This window comes from Stomoxys calcitrans, chromosome 1 (assembly GCF_963082655.1).
Source record: "Stomoxys calcitrans chromosome 1, idStoCalc2.1, whole genome shotgun sequence".
Taxonomy (NCBI): domain Eukaryota; kingdom Metazoa; phylum Arthropoda; class Insecta; order Diptera; family Muscidae; genus Stomoxys; species Stomoxys calcitrans.
This window is the reverse complement of record NC_081552.1, coordinates 70,477,719-70,491,082: the sequence shown is the minus strand read 5'-3', so window position 1 is coordinate 70,491,082 and position 13,364 is coordinate 70,477,719. Positions and strand designations below refer to the sequence as shown.

The following is a 13,364-nucleotide window of genomic DNA, read 5'->3' as shown; positions in this document are numbered from 1 at the left end:
CTGCCTTTTTATTCAACTGGACCACACAAACAAAGGTATTTTAATTAACCGGGCAAAACGATCACTTTACTTCTTCCCACTACTTCTCTTTGCTAAACGGCTTCTTTTTGGCCCCACCAGCTTATATAGGCCCATTTTCCTCCCGCCAAATGCCAATTTTCCACGATCGACCATTTTCCTCGTAACTTTCTTTTGGCCGCATTTTCTTTCCTCCAACAATACACCCCCTTTCTCTGTCACTCTTTCTTCAATGTCAGGGCCGGTATTTTGTTATGGTGAATGTTTATTCAGTATCAACCCTGGCCATTCAACCTTTAAATTAACGGACAACAGATTTGTCGGACAATTCGTCGCTATACACCAGTGCGACTTACCCCACGTCATCCATTAACTCTAAGCTCCTCTGACAATCTGGTGACACTTGCAGCCAACTTCATGCATTTCCACATTCACTCGCACGCCACCACCACCTCACAACATCAACCAGAAGCACGCCGGAGAGCACATAAGAAAATATATATTTAATTTTAAAAGAAAACACAATGTGCTCATCCATCTAGGAATATCTCCCTATTTGGATCGCCGTCCTAGTTTATACATCGGTGGTGGCGTGCTTTGGCCATAACAATTCTAACATGTTAATTACCATAGCACCCCCACCCCCTTATAGCTATCGTGGCCTCGCTACTGACTGTTCGTCTTAGGATGGCCTGCAACAAAGAAACCGATAAATGCTCTTTTCTTGGTGTCTGGAAGGATACAACCGACTTGACGTAAAATTACAACTTCATTTGTCGAGTTTTCTGTATCTAAAGGCTAGCTGCTGCCATCTTCATTAAAAGTAAATAAAAATGAAACAAATTTAATAATAACCGCGCTTTCAGATAAGACTCACTAGTGTTGCATTGTGCCACTGCCTTGCTGGACAAATCCATGTTTCGAGAATACCCAATCTGGTAACTTCGTTATTTAGTAACATAAGTCTTTATCGATCTCTGCGTGTGTGAACAAAGTTGGTAAACACATACACTCATACATGACGTCCACATAACGGAAAAACACATAAATTACAAACAACAACAACAAAGAACAATGAAGAAATTCTAAGAAATATTAGAAACAATGTGTGATGAAGGAACCTTAAAACTAATAAACCCCAATTGTAGCAATATCGCAGCAGGACGCACTAATAAGGTGAAGTCATGTAAACAGCTGAGTAATTTTTTTTTAATTTTTTTACGATTTTGCAGTAAAACTAAATGTCAAAGGCTTGATATCACAGCTGTGATAATTTTCTAAAATCTTAAAAAGATGTTCTATTTGATCCGACAAAACAGAATTATAATGATGAAAATACAAATATAAAACAAATTTGTAGACAGAAAGAATTTTCCTTCATAAATGTAATAATCGGATTTCATAAACTTTTGTTCATAAATATTATGAAAAGATTTATTATATTAATGAAAAATCACAAATAATATGAAAACTCTTAAAAAAGGAAGATGTATATGTTCGTTTATGAAAAAAGTTCTTATATTTATGAAACTTTGTTTCAGGTACGTAAATAAACTTTTCATAATATTAGTAATTTTTATCATAATATAAGAATTATATTATTGAATTATGTTTACACAGGTATACAATGAAAATTGTCTCATTTATGAAAATTTTATGGTGAAATTTTCCAAGTCAAGTTCAAGTAAACTACTTAATGTATACTTGGAAGAGGTGCAGAATTTTGCCACTATTACTCGTTTGTTTGTTTGTTGTTCATTTTTGCTCACATGCTTGTGAAAGAACGAATAAAAAACAAGCACATGCATACCTACGTAAATGTTTTACATTACAACAATGCACAACATGTACAGTTAGATCTCTACGTCATTCATTCTACGTAAAATCATGAAGCTATTGGGTGTAAAGTAAGTACTGCCGATAATATAGCGTTTTTTGTGCAAAAAAAAGTTTTCCAAATAAACCTGAGGATGCGCAAAATTTCATAAGAATTCCATAATGAAACAACTCATCTTTGCATAAAAAAGGTAACCGTGAAGCAATATTATTATCAACTGTGGAACAATTGCGTTCGTGTACAGCGTCGGTTTCATGTATCGGAACGATCCAGCTTTCCCAGAAGCTGGTCAACAATCGCTATGCCCCTTCCACACACAAGTGTGACTACCACAACAACAACACAGTACAGATTTATGTATGTATACATTTTATCTCGATAAATTTATCTAAATAACCAAGCTTTTGGTTGTATATTTCTTTTTTATAAATGTAATGAAAATATTTATAAACAGTAGAACAGGCTTCCATGAATATAATAATAAATATAACTTTGTCTACTTGGTTTGGCTCGAGTTCATCGAACAATTTACAAAAACAGGAGTTGGTGTTTTATTTAATTGTTCTATTTTTTAATTTTTACCAATATTTCGACCACCGCCGGCGATCTTCTTCAGGGTCTTAACAGTTAAATAAATAAACAAACAAGTTATATTAAAAAAATTAAAAAAAAAAAACATTTTTACATTTGAAAATAATTACATTTTGCAACAAAACAATCGGCTTTTCCTTTACAGCGCACAAGATCGACTAAAGCTCTCTCATTTTTGTCTGTATTTTTGCACCAAGTTCCTGTAAATTTATGCACAACTGTCTGTGTCTTTCTTAAAGTTCATACGTTTATTTGTAGGGGTGTCAATAATATATATGTATGATTGGATTCTTGTGCTAGTATGTCTACGTCGTTAAAATTTGGTGTATGCCCTGTTAAAGTGCAATGTGCTGCAAGTGCAGTTTTTTGATCTAAAGGTTTGTCTTTCATTTTCTTGCCAGATTTGTGAGATGATAATCTTGTTTTTTTTTTAATTTCGTTTTGGTTGTTCCAACATATGTCATTTGACATAAATTAGCTTCATCACCGCACAGTGGGCCAAATGGCAAAAAAATTGGAAATAAGTCTACAACTTTTTATCTGTTGATTTTAGCCATACAAAATGTTCTAGACATTTGTAGAGGAGGACATAGGCTTTCAGAAAAGTGCTGTTGTTGGTCCATATCTTTAATACAGGGTGAGCTACAGGGTGTCAAAGTTGACCACTTTTGACTTCTCCAAGCTTCTGGGGGCCATAACTTTTGATCTACTCAACCGATTTACATGATTTAGGACTCTAGAGAAAGAGCTTGACAAGATCTAAAAAACTTATGCATAAAGTACCATGCCATCGTGTACTGTTAAGGAGTTATGAATTGTTTAATTTTAAAATATGAAAATTTGGCCTTGGTTTTTTTCAGTGTTTTTTTAATAACTCCGTCAATTTTAAAGCTATAAACTTCATACTTCACACAAATTATGCCAGCATATGTGTGCATAAAATACAAAAGGAATCACGTGAATATCTTTGGCGGTTTAAAAATGGCATCGTTTTCAATATGAAAAATATTTTTTTTGTCAAAAAATTGCAAAATTTTTCAAAAAAGATACTCCCATTTCCTTTAAGTTTTCGCAAACTTTGGCCGTCAAAGCATTATCATTTCTTTCCATTTTCACAAAGTCGAGGTATTAAGAAAAGTTTTAAGTGCTAATTTGGCTAATTTCGATATCAAACAACACCGTTATCTTAAGACCAAAATGGCCAATTTTTTTACTAAACTTCAAAAGTTTCTCACTGGAAAAAAAGTTCCACGGGGATTTTTTCGCTTTTTTTGAACTTAAATGAAAGCTTAAAATGTTCCCAACATTTTAAGGTATGTCTCGCCATATCCTAGCCATAAATGAGATCGTAGCGATCAAAATACTGAAAAAAGTCAATTTTCAAGTAGTGCTATATTCATTGCTAAAAAACAAGTATTACGTCACATTTTATTGCAAAGATGTTAAATAAACTTTTATTTGGTAACACTTCTTCTACAAAACACAAAAAGAATCATGGAAATATCTCTATTCTATTCCATTTTATGGAACCGGCAATAAAAAAGTCAATTTTTCAAAAAAGTCGAATTTCCCAAATTTTGTTTTTGTTGTCCTAATTGCACATGACACACTATAGCCATATTTACGCAACATACCTTATCGTAAAGGAAATTTTCATACCTTTCCAACGATGTATAAAACATTTCTCAACTCGGATTCTATCTACTCTAAAATTCATTTACACTTCATTAAACTCTATATAAAAATGTCTATTTGTGAAATGGAACCTTATATGGGGCCTACACTAAAACATTGATAGATTTGCCCAGGGTTTACAATACAAATGTGTTAGAATAAAAAAAGGTCTCCTGCCAAAGTTTAAAAAAATTGGAATAAAAATATGTGTTTTAGAGCGAAAACACTTCGCATCGGCGTGCGTTTATATGTATATTAGCTACTCCCAAAATAAAAAAGCATTTTAGTTTTGTATTATTTGATTTTATTCTCTACCAAATAATCTAAGGTATCAAAATTTAAAAGCTCTTTAATTTGAATGGCATCGGGATCGTCCTTATCTATATCGTCACATATTTTTGGTAGCCATTTAGTTCTGATGCTGTATAGTACCGGATCAGACGATAACAATAAATATTGAAGTAAATCATAATTTTGGTTAAATTTGGTGCTCTTTCGGGTATTGAAAAGCCGGAACTGTTTAACATCTCTATTACGGGATTCCTGAGCTTCTTCTGTAAGTTCTCCTAACGGAAGTATGTTGTATTCCACAATTTCCTTGCCATGATGTAAGACTTTATGTACTGTCGGTGTTAAAGCTTTCCACGAATATAAATCAGATAAAATGTTTTTTGTGTCATTACTATAAGCTTCAAATTTGGTTGAATTTATCATCTTTTTGCTATTGATTACAGCCAAAATCACTTTGAATCGTCTTAGCAAGTGTTCATCAAGACCGGTTATTTTAGATGTCGATACGGGGTCCTCAAAAAACCGCCTTGCCGAGTTGCCATCATTTGTGCTTCCGTATCCGTAAAGAGGTTTATCTATTATAAGTCCCTTTTGTTTAAACTCCAACTGGATTCGATTCTTCTCTTCCTGCCTCATTTTGTGAAGATCTTGGTTGTTTCTAGCAGAGACATCGCGGTTTCCAGGGCTAGTCCGATATTTAAGGTCATACGATAAATGCAAACAATACTCCATGAATCGAATTCTACAGTGCAGGGGCGAAATACCGAAATTGAGCGCATTTTCGTTTACTAAATTTTCATCAGACTTGTCCTCGAATTGCCCATTCTTCTTGCCACAAATATTGCATCTCCAATTGGACATAACGCCAGTTAATGCGTTTGCCACCTTTCCATCGATCATAGTGAGTTGTAGTTGAAACGAAACTTTTATATTTCTTCCCAATTGGTTTATAACAATCATGGGTAATGCAGCAATTTCTTCCTTTATTTCGTTCACCAAAGATCGTGTTGTGTTCCGGTCTTCCTTTGTATACTCAAACCGAATTGGGCGACATAAATATTTTGACCCAGGTGTTCTATTTATCCATATATCTTGAAATGCATTTTCTTTCGATGATGAAGATTGGTCCTTGTACAATCTCATTCTCAATGGTACTAATGATGCCATGAAAATTGATGCGAAGTTGGTATCTATTTCTGTTTGTTGCTTATATTCGGAAAATCCAGATGATCCATCACAACCCCATTTGCTGATCAAAACCACTTCGGAATTATTACATGTGTTCAACTGTTCTTCAGTAAAATTAGAAATAATTCTAACAGCTGTATTTTCAACAAGATCAGCAAGTTTCACTCTTGCTTTTAATTCGTCCACGTATATATTTGATGGCACCATTTTCGTCCTGGTGTTGTACAATTTATGTTTTGAGGGTAAACAACCCCATCCTTTTTCACGAAGAGCCTTCCTCATTGTTGAGTATTTGTTTCTTGAGAGGCCTAGGTTCAAAATCAGGGCCAGTGCATCTTCCTCCGTGAATTCTGTAGTCGATTTTGGAGTTGGAATACTTTCTACCATTCTCTTTACCCTTTTCGGAGATGCTAATGGTAAAACATCGACAATTCGTCCAACATTTTTTGGTTGTGTTTTTAACAATGCTGTTTTGAACGTATCTTTTATTAAATTTGGCGGATGTGCCGCCAATAGTTCCTCTTGTTTTTTCTTTTTGGTTTTCTCCGTAACTTCGTCGTATGCTTTGCTAGGCCGGCCGGGAATCAGCGGTTTAATTTCAATAAGTAGATCCGATTTCAGCCACTTCTCATACATTTTGAAAAACTTGATTTTTGCGAATGAACATTCTGGCAACCTTCTCTCAAATGATTTGTAGAATTTTTCAAGTTTGTCTAAAGCGTCTTTATTTAGCCTTATTCCATATATGTGGTCCAAAGTGTAAACAAGTTCCTTAAATGACTCCGTGTATGATTTGGAATCATTTTTGATGTCCCATACAATTTTCGAAAGAGTGGAATACTTCAGTATGACTTCCATAACTTATAAATGTCCTTTACGCCTCTACAAAATATAATGAAGAAAATTTGGATTTTGTTCAAATATTTATGCAATATATTCACAATTAATGACCCATTTCAGGTATCAGACGCAATCGTAAAAAGGGGTCCAAAGTGCCTCTTTTTACTTACTCTTCTATAATTATTTACCTGGACTCGAATTTGGTTAAAAAAAATGACAATGAATTTTTTATGGGTAGGTTTTTTCACATTCATTGATACGGTGGATTTCCTGGGAATTCGACATAGCGAAACAGGTAACATTTGTCTGCATCAAATCTTAACACAAATATATATATATATGCAGGTATATTTCTAGGTTACTTTTTATTCAAAAATCATCAGCTTACATTAAAAATAGATGTAGGTACTATACAAACGCACGCCGATGCGAAGTGTTTTCGCTCTAAAACACATATTTTTATTCCAATTTTTTTAAACTTTGGCAGGAGACCTTTTTTTATTCTAACACATTTGTATTGTAAACCCTGGGCAAATCTATCAATGTTTTAGTGTAGGCCCCATATAAGGTTCCATTTCACAAATAGACATTTTTATATAGAGTTTAATGAAGTGTAAATGAATTTTAGAGTAGATAGAATCCGAGTTGAGAAATGTTTTATACATCGTTGGAAAGGTATGAAAATTTCCTTTACGATAAGGTATGTTGCGTAAATATGGCTATAGTGTGTCATGTGCAATTAGGACAACAAAAACAAAATTTGGGAAATTCGACTTTTTTGAAAAATTGACTTTTTTATTGCCGGTTCCATAAAATGGAATAGAATAGAGATATTTCCATGATTCTTTTTGTGTTTTGTAGAAGAAGTGTTACCAAATAAAAGTTTATTTAACATCTTTGCAATAAAATGTGACGTAATACTTGTTTTTTAGCAATGAATATAGCACTACTTGAAAATTGACTTTTTTCAGTATTTTGATCGCTACGATCTCATTTATGGCTAGGATATGGCGAGACATACCTTAAAATGTTGGGAACATTTTAAGCTTTCATTTAAGTTCAAAAAAAGCGAAAAAATCCCCGTGGAACTTTTTTTCCAGTGAGAAACTTTTGAAGTTTAGTAAAAAAATTGGCCATTTTGGTCTTAAGATAACGGTGTTGTTTGATATCGAAATTAGCCAAATTAGCACTTAAAACTTTTCTTAATACCTCGACTTTGTGAAAATGGAAAGAAATGATAATGCTTTGACGGCCAAAGTTTGCGAAAACTTAAAGGAAATGGGAGTATCTTTTTTGAAAAATTTTGCAATTTTTTGACAAAAAAAATATTTTTCATATTGAAAACGATGCCATTTTTAAACCGCCAAAGATATTCACGTGATTCCTTTTGTATTTTATGCACACATATGCTGGCATAATTTGTGTGAAGTATGAAGTTTATAGCTTTAAAATTGACGGAGTTATTAAAAAAACACTGAAAAAAACCAAGGCCAAATTTTCATATTTTAAAATTAAACAATTCATAACTCCTTAACAGTACACGATGGCATGGTACTTTATGCATAAGTTTTTTAGATCTTGTCAAGCTCTTTCTCTAGAGTCCTAAATCATGTAAATCGGTTGAGTAGATCAAAAGTTATGGCCCCCAGAAGCTTGGAGAAGTCAAAAGTGGTCAACTTTGACACCCTGTAGCTCACCCTGTATTAAAGATATGGACCAACAACAGCACTTTTCTGAAAGCCTATGTCCTCCTCTACAAATGTCTAGAACATTTTGTATGGCTAAAATCAACAGATAAAAAGTTGTAGACTTATTTCCAATTTTTTTGCCATTTGGCCCACTGTGCACCGTTACATAATCTTATATACTCCATTTGATTGGTTCTCTTCGATTTAGTCCTGCTGAATAGACTATTAAGTGTGTTGTGGCTTTTTAAAGCAAGCTGGTATTTTCCCTGTTGTATATATTGGAATGTGTACCCCTTTCCGAAAACCCTGAAATATACGTTTTCTTGAAGATTTTTGGTGTTGGTTCCATTTCGTGGTTCGCTGTTTTATTCTTGACGAATTTTATAAGGTCCTAAATGGCGTTGTTTGGGAAGTCATTTAATCGAAGTATTTGTTGAATTTTTCTATCGTTTTCTTGATGTCATATTTGTATTGTATTGTATTTGTATTTATTTTTATTGCGATAATACACATACAATAGACTAGGTCTTATATGAAGTATGGGTAAGGTAATCGTACAGTCTTGATTTGCGACTTAGTTATTAAGTAAAAATTAAGTGATATATTTTAGTTTTAACAAATTGAAGACAGCAATAAAAATTGCAGAGATCAAATTAATAAAAGAGAAAGAAAGATTATAAATTGTAAAAAATAACTATATAGTAAATTTTAAGTACATATGCATTTTCGCATTTTAACAATGTGTATCAACAAAGGGGTTAAATTAAATAAATAAATTTGCTCAAAGTTTTGTTTAATGTTATTAAACAAATAAGAATTGTTCATAAATTGTTTAGAAAAAGATTGAATATGTTAAAAAGATTAAAAATGATTAAAAATCGAAGATTTAAACTGTTTTTCGTTACTTAAAGTTTGGATATTATTGGGAAGAGTATTCCAGAGGCGTATTACACTGATAAAAAACTGTTGCTCTGATATGCGATATTGGTGTCGCATTTGAAACAATTGCTTGCCTCTACTAGAATTAGCATCACTAAGAATAGCAGACCAATAAGACGGGTTATTTTTGTATATGTAACAACCTCTTTGTGCACAGAGACTTTGACTTAGGTTTTTACCTCAAATCATAGCCTTTGTTAAGCGGATCCGGTACTTGGATGTTGGCTGCGGCTTAGCTCGCCGGATGGGGAGGTTCTTTTCCGCTAACGGCTGTACATTTAAATTTGTACCGGTTTTTTTTAAAAATGAACTTTAAAACAAATGCTCAAATACTCTGGAAAAAATATGATTAGTGATAATAGCTTGTGGTCCATTTGTTTGAATCTGATGGTTTACATCTTATCATGGGAGAGTTTAGGTGTTATTTCTCTCCCTGGCATCCCACCCCATTTGACCTATTGTCATCCATGGTATTTTCGGTGCCAAAAAAAAAATATTTGAAAATACCCCAAAATTAATTCATCCATTCCTCACATGACCGTTACTTTTCAGCCTTTTTGAAAAACTAACACATTGTTAATTAATTTTATATAGCAATATTCACATATTTATTTAAAGTTTAATTGATGGACTAAATTATTAAGAAAAATTATAAACAATTAGGGTTTTTTTGTTTTTTAGGAAATATTTAACAATGTTCTATGAATGAATGATTAAAAAAAAAATATTAAACAAGGCCTTTATATATAACATTTCATGTTTCTTTGGTGTCCTAAAACTAACATAATCATAAAAAAAAATAATATATTTTAATTTTAAATGTTTTTATATATTAACAAAAACATTTTTTTAGATTAAATTTCTAGTTATTTCGCTTGATATTTATATTTGTTTCCTCTTTTTTTTATTGTCCAAAATATTGATTTTTAATAACAGTTTCGCCATTAACAATAAAGATTTTATAAGTTTATAGTACAAATTTTTAATTATTTATTCACTTTAGAAAATTAGCAAAATTTTAATAATTATTGACAATTTTGTTAATACAAGTGAATATTTTGCATGCTTAACAAAAATTGAACTTTATGAGGAAAATTTTAACACTTTTTTTAAATAAGAAAATGGCGGTTTCTTATAAATATGTATTTATTTAATACCTGTTATTAAATGTTAAGCAATCAAGTATATTTTAATATTTAATTATTATGTAAATAGATTAGTTTGCTTGTGTTCCTTTTTTTAAATAATCGTTATGGTTTTTTTTTAAAAAAAAAAACTAATAAATCCAGTAGTTTTACAATTTTGTCATACATCTGTATGTATTATTATTTCTGTGATATTTTCTCTTCCAAATCTTGTATGTAGTGCAATTTATAGCTGTGATATTAGTTTTTTTATTCAACTTTTAGTTTAGTAGTAAGTTAGGTTAAGGTTTGCGTATTTTTTTTATATACATAGGTTTTAGTAGTGTATATATGTGTGGCTATGGGACAATTTGGGGGTTATGTTAGTTGATACATGTGGTTCCGGACTTACACAATCAAGCCCATACTTAATATGGTTTTTTTTTCCAAATTTCAAAAAGGCCTATATTCGGCCGACCGCCACAGCAATACAAAAGCAGGGATGTTGTGTGGCACCTGCAGTAGTACTTGCAACCCAACCCTGAGGTCTTCTTCTTCCTGTGGTAAATCCACCACGTGTGGCTAACCTCAACTGCTATGTATGTACAACCACAGATGGCTCTGTTGCACGGTGGGTCCCTAGTAAAAATGCCACAAATAAATACGCATCTCACATTACCGAAAACTATTAATTCTCTTTCTATTTACAATAGTGAATATTAAAATAAGTTTAAGCACGTGATATTCTTCTCTTTAGACTAAACGCTTCATGATGCCTTATGTTCACACTGAACGTTTTACTATTGGTCATATTTCATTGCCACATATTTAATATGCTCCAATTGTAAATGAAGGACATATGTATAAAAACGCTTTATCATTTACTTAATATGTCCATCTAACGTTCCTTTCCCATAAAAACCACGTCTTCCTAAAATTTCGCAATTAATTTGTTCAAAACTTTTTCTTTTTTTTCTTTTCTAATATTCACTTTTATAAATCTACTAACTAATTCTATCTATACAGAAATAGCCAAATAATTAAAACAAACTGATTTTTCTTACCCTTTTCTTGGGGCTGTCTTATAATATAAAGAAACGTCCTCAATAAAAAGCACTGACACAGAAAATAACCACAACTAGAACTCAATGACGCTTAAAACACGATGTTGACAGGTCAGTCTCGAGATTTGGAAAGAACTTTCCTACTAAAACTTGTCAAAAGCATGTCCTTAAGTCCTACGCCGGTAACGTTCTTACGTCGTTACGACTATACAACCCTGCATTCGTTGCACAGGTGGCAATTCCTGTTGTACGTCCTACGCTCTTATAAAGGTTGTGCCACATAAAATCATTATTGTGAATGGCAAACAAAATAGAAAATTTAAAAAGAAGAAGACAAAGAACGACACCACAACAGCCGCCAAATAAATAAAAACAAAAGAAGTTTTATTATTTAAAGTGGTCATCACAAAGCCTGCTATTTTTACGTAGCCTGCGAAGTAAAAATTGTTGGGAAAGTCTTGTCTTGTCTTGGCCTTCATTTGTCATTGTTGCAACCAATGCAAATGCCCAAGGAATCAAAAGAAAATGCCAACGCAAAATCCTACTGTACACAAACAAATGGTAAGAAACTTTCAAATGAAAACAGCTATTGTGCACATTTCTAAAATGAATTTCTATCCGCCTGTCTTCTACAGAAAAATTTGGCCAATTTAAATCTGGAAATATCTCAAACACATGCATCTGCAAGAAGCTTATCGAATGGTCAAGAAATCAAATGTGAACGGAAATCGTAAAAGCCCATTGCCAAAATGTTAGTGTTCGTTGTCAATGTATCCATGCCTGTACATTGCCTGTTGTCGATTTCGTTGATGTCCTTATGCCGTAAATCCCTTGTCGGCAATAATATATGTGCACAAATAACGACAAAAACAAATGGATGTCCGTATACCGCCTGTTGGTAATGAAGTGTGTATACAACAAAAGTCTGTAGACGTTAAACCTTGTATGCAAACTGGATATAAGAATGAAAATGCGACATGTCCTGTAGCAAATGCCTTATATGATGCCTGCAATCACAAACATCAAATGCAAATGGACATTGGAAAGTCCACAATTAGTCAAATGCCAGCAATCCGTTTGTGCCCTATCGTATGCGACTGATGTCTATTTCCTGTCTATCAGCCTATTTCGTAGTGCCTTATATGAAGATGTGTATGGCAGGTATAAAATATGTTGTATGGGCGATAACCAGCTGCAATGCACAACAAAAAAAAGCAAACCTATGTCTGTCCGTCCGAACTAACCACACAATCAAGTATCAAAAGGAACTCTTTCTACATGCGTGGACCTCTGAATGGCGAAGATAAGTACACATTTCAAATTCAATTATTACAATCTTCTAATTCGTTTCTTCTCTTTACAGGTAATTCTTTTCTCATACATTTTCTAATTTATTTCTTTCCTTTCTAAATTCCAGGTCAATAATGGAAAAACATCAATACAAAAGCCATCAAATAAGCTGCTATGATCTGACATCTATAATATAAATGCAACATAATAGTGGCCAGCGCCATTGGTAAGAGTAACTAATACTCATAGCTATAAGATCTAGTACCGTGTAGATTTAAGTTAGGCGTTGGGTATGTTTGTGTCTTTTAGGCAATATATTTTGTTATAAGGGTTTAGTTGATAAGTGTTATATCTACATGTATACTACAAAAAAACAACACTAACAAAAACAAAAATTTTAACAATTAAGATTAATTATATTTCTCTTTTCTTTTTCAGATAAGGACAATATACATAGGTATGATGGCTGAAATCTTGTAACGGATCAAGTGATGGTGGAGAATGGTGTATAGCTTTAAGAATTACTTTTAGTTTAACAATTTCAAATTAAATTTAAAAAAAAAAATACTTTAGGCTGAAATTTAAGATGTAAAATAATAAATTTCATTTAATTTTTTCTTCAATAAAAAACAAAGAAATCTATTCAGATTTAAACAAAGATGTTTGTATAGAATTCTTGGACATAAAAGCAAATTGTCAAAAATCAGTACGCTGAAAAAAATTACTTTGTGTGGAATACCTTCTAAATCGCATCATGCTATTTAAAAACAACAACAAATGTAATATCCTGCTATATAGCATCAGAATACATGATTCCTGC

The 13,364-nt window shown here is 32.6% G+C and overlaps 1 long non-coding RNA gene across 1 annotated transcript; it reads left to right on the top strand.

Moving 5' to 3' along the window:
* Window positions 1-10,822: 10,822 nt before the first annotated feature.
* LOC131998001 (uncharacterized) lies at window positions 10,823-13,110 on the top strand. Its single transcript, XR_009398486.1, has 3 exons — window positions 10,823-11,815; window positions 11,890-12,770; window positions 12,983-13,110. It is a non-coding gene; the product is annotated as an uncharacterized LOC131998001 (long non-coding RNA).
* The last annotated feature ends 254 nt before the right edge of the window (window positions 13,111-13,364 follow it).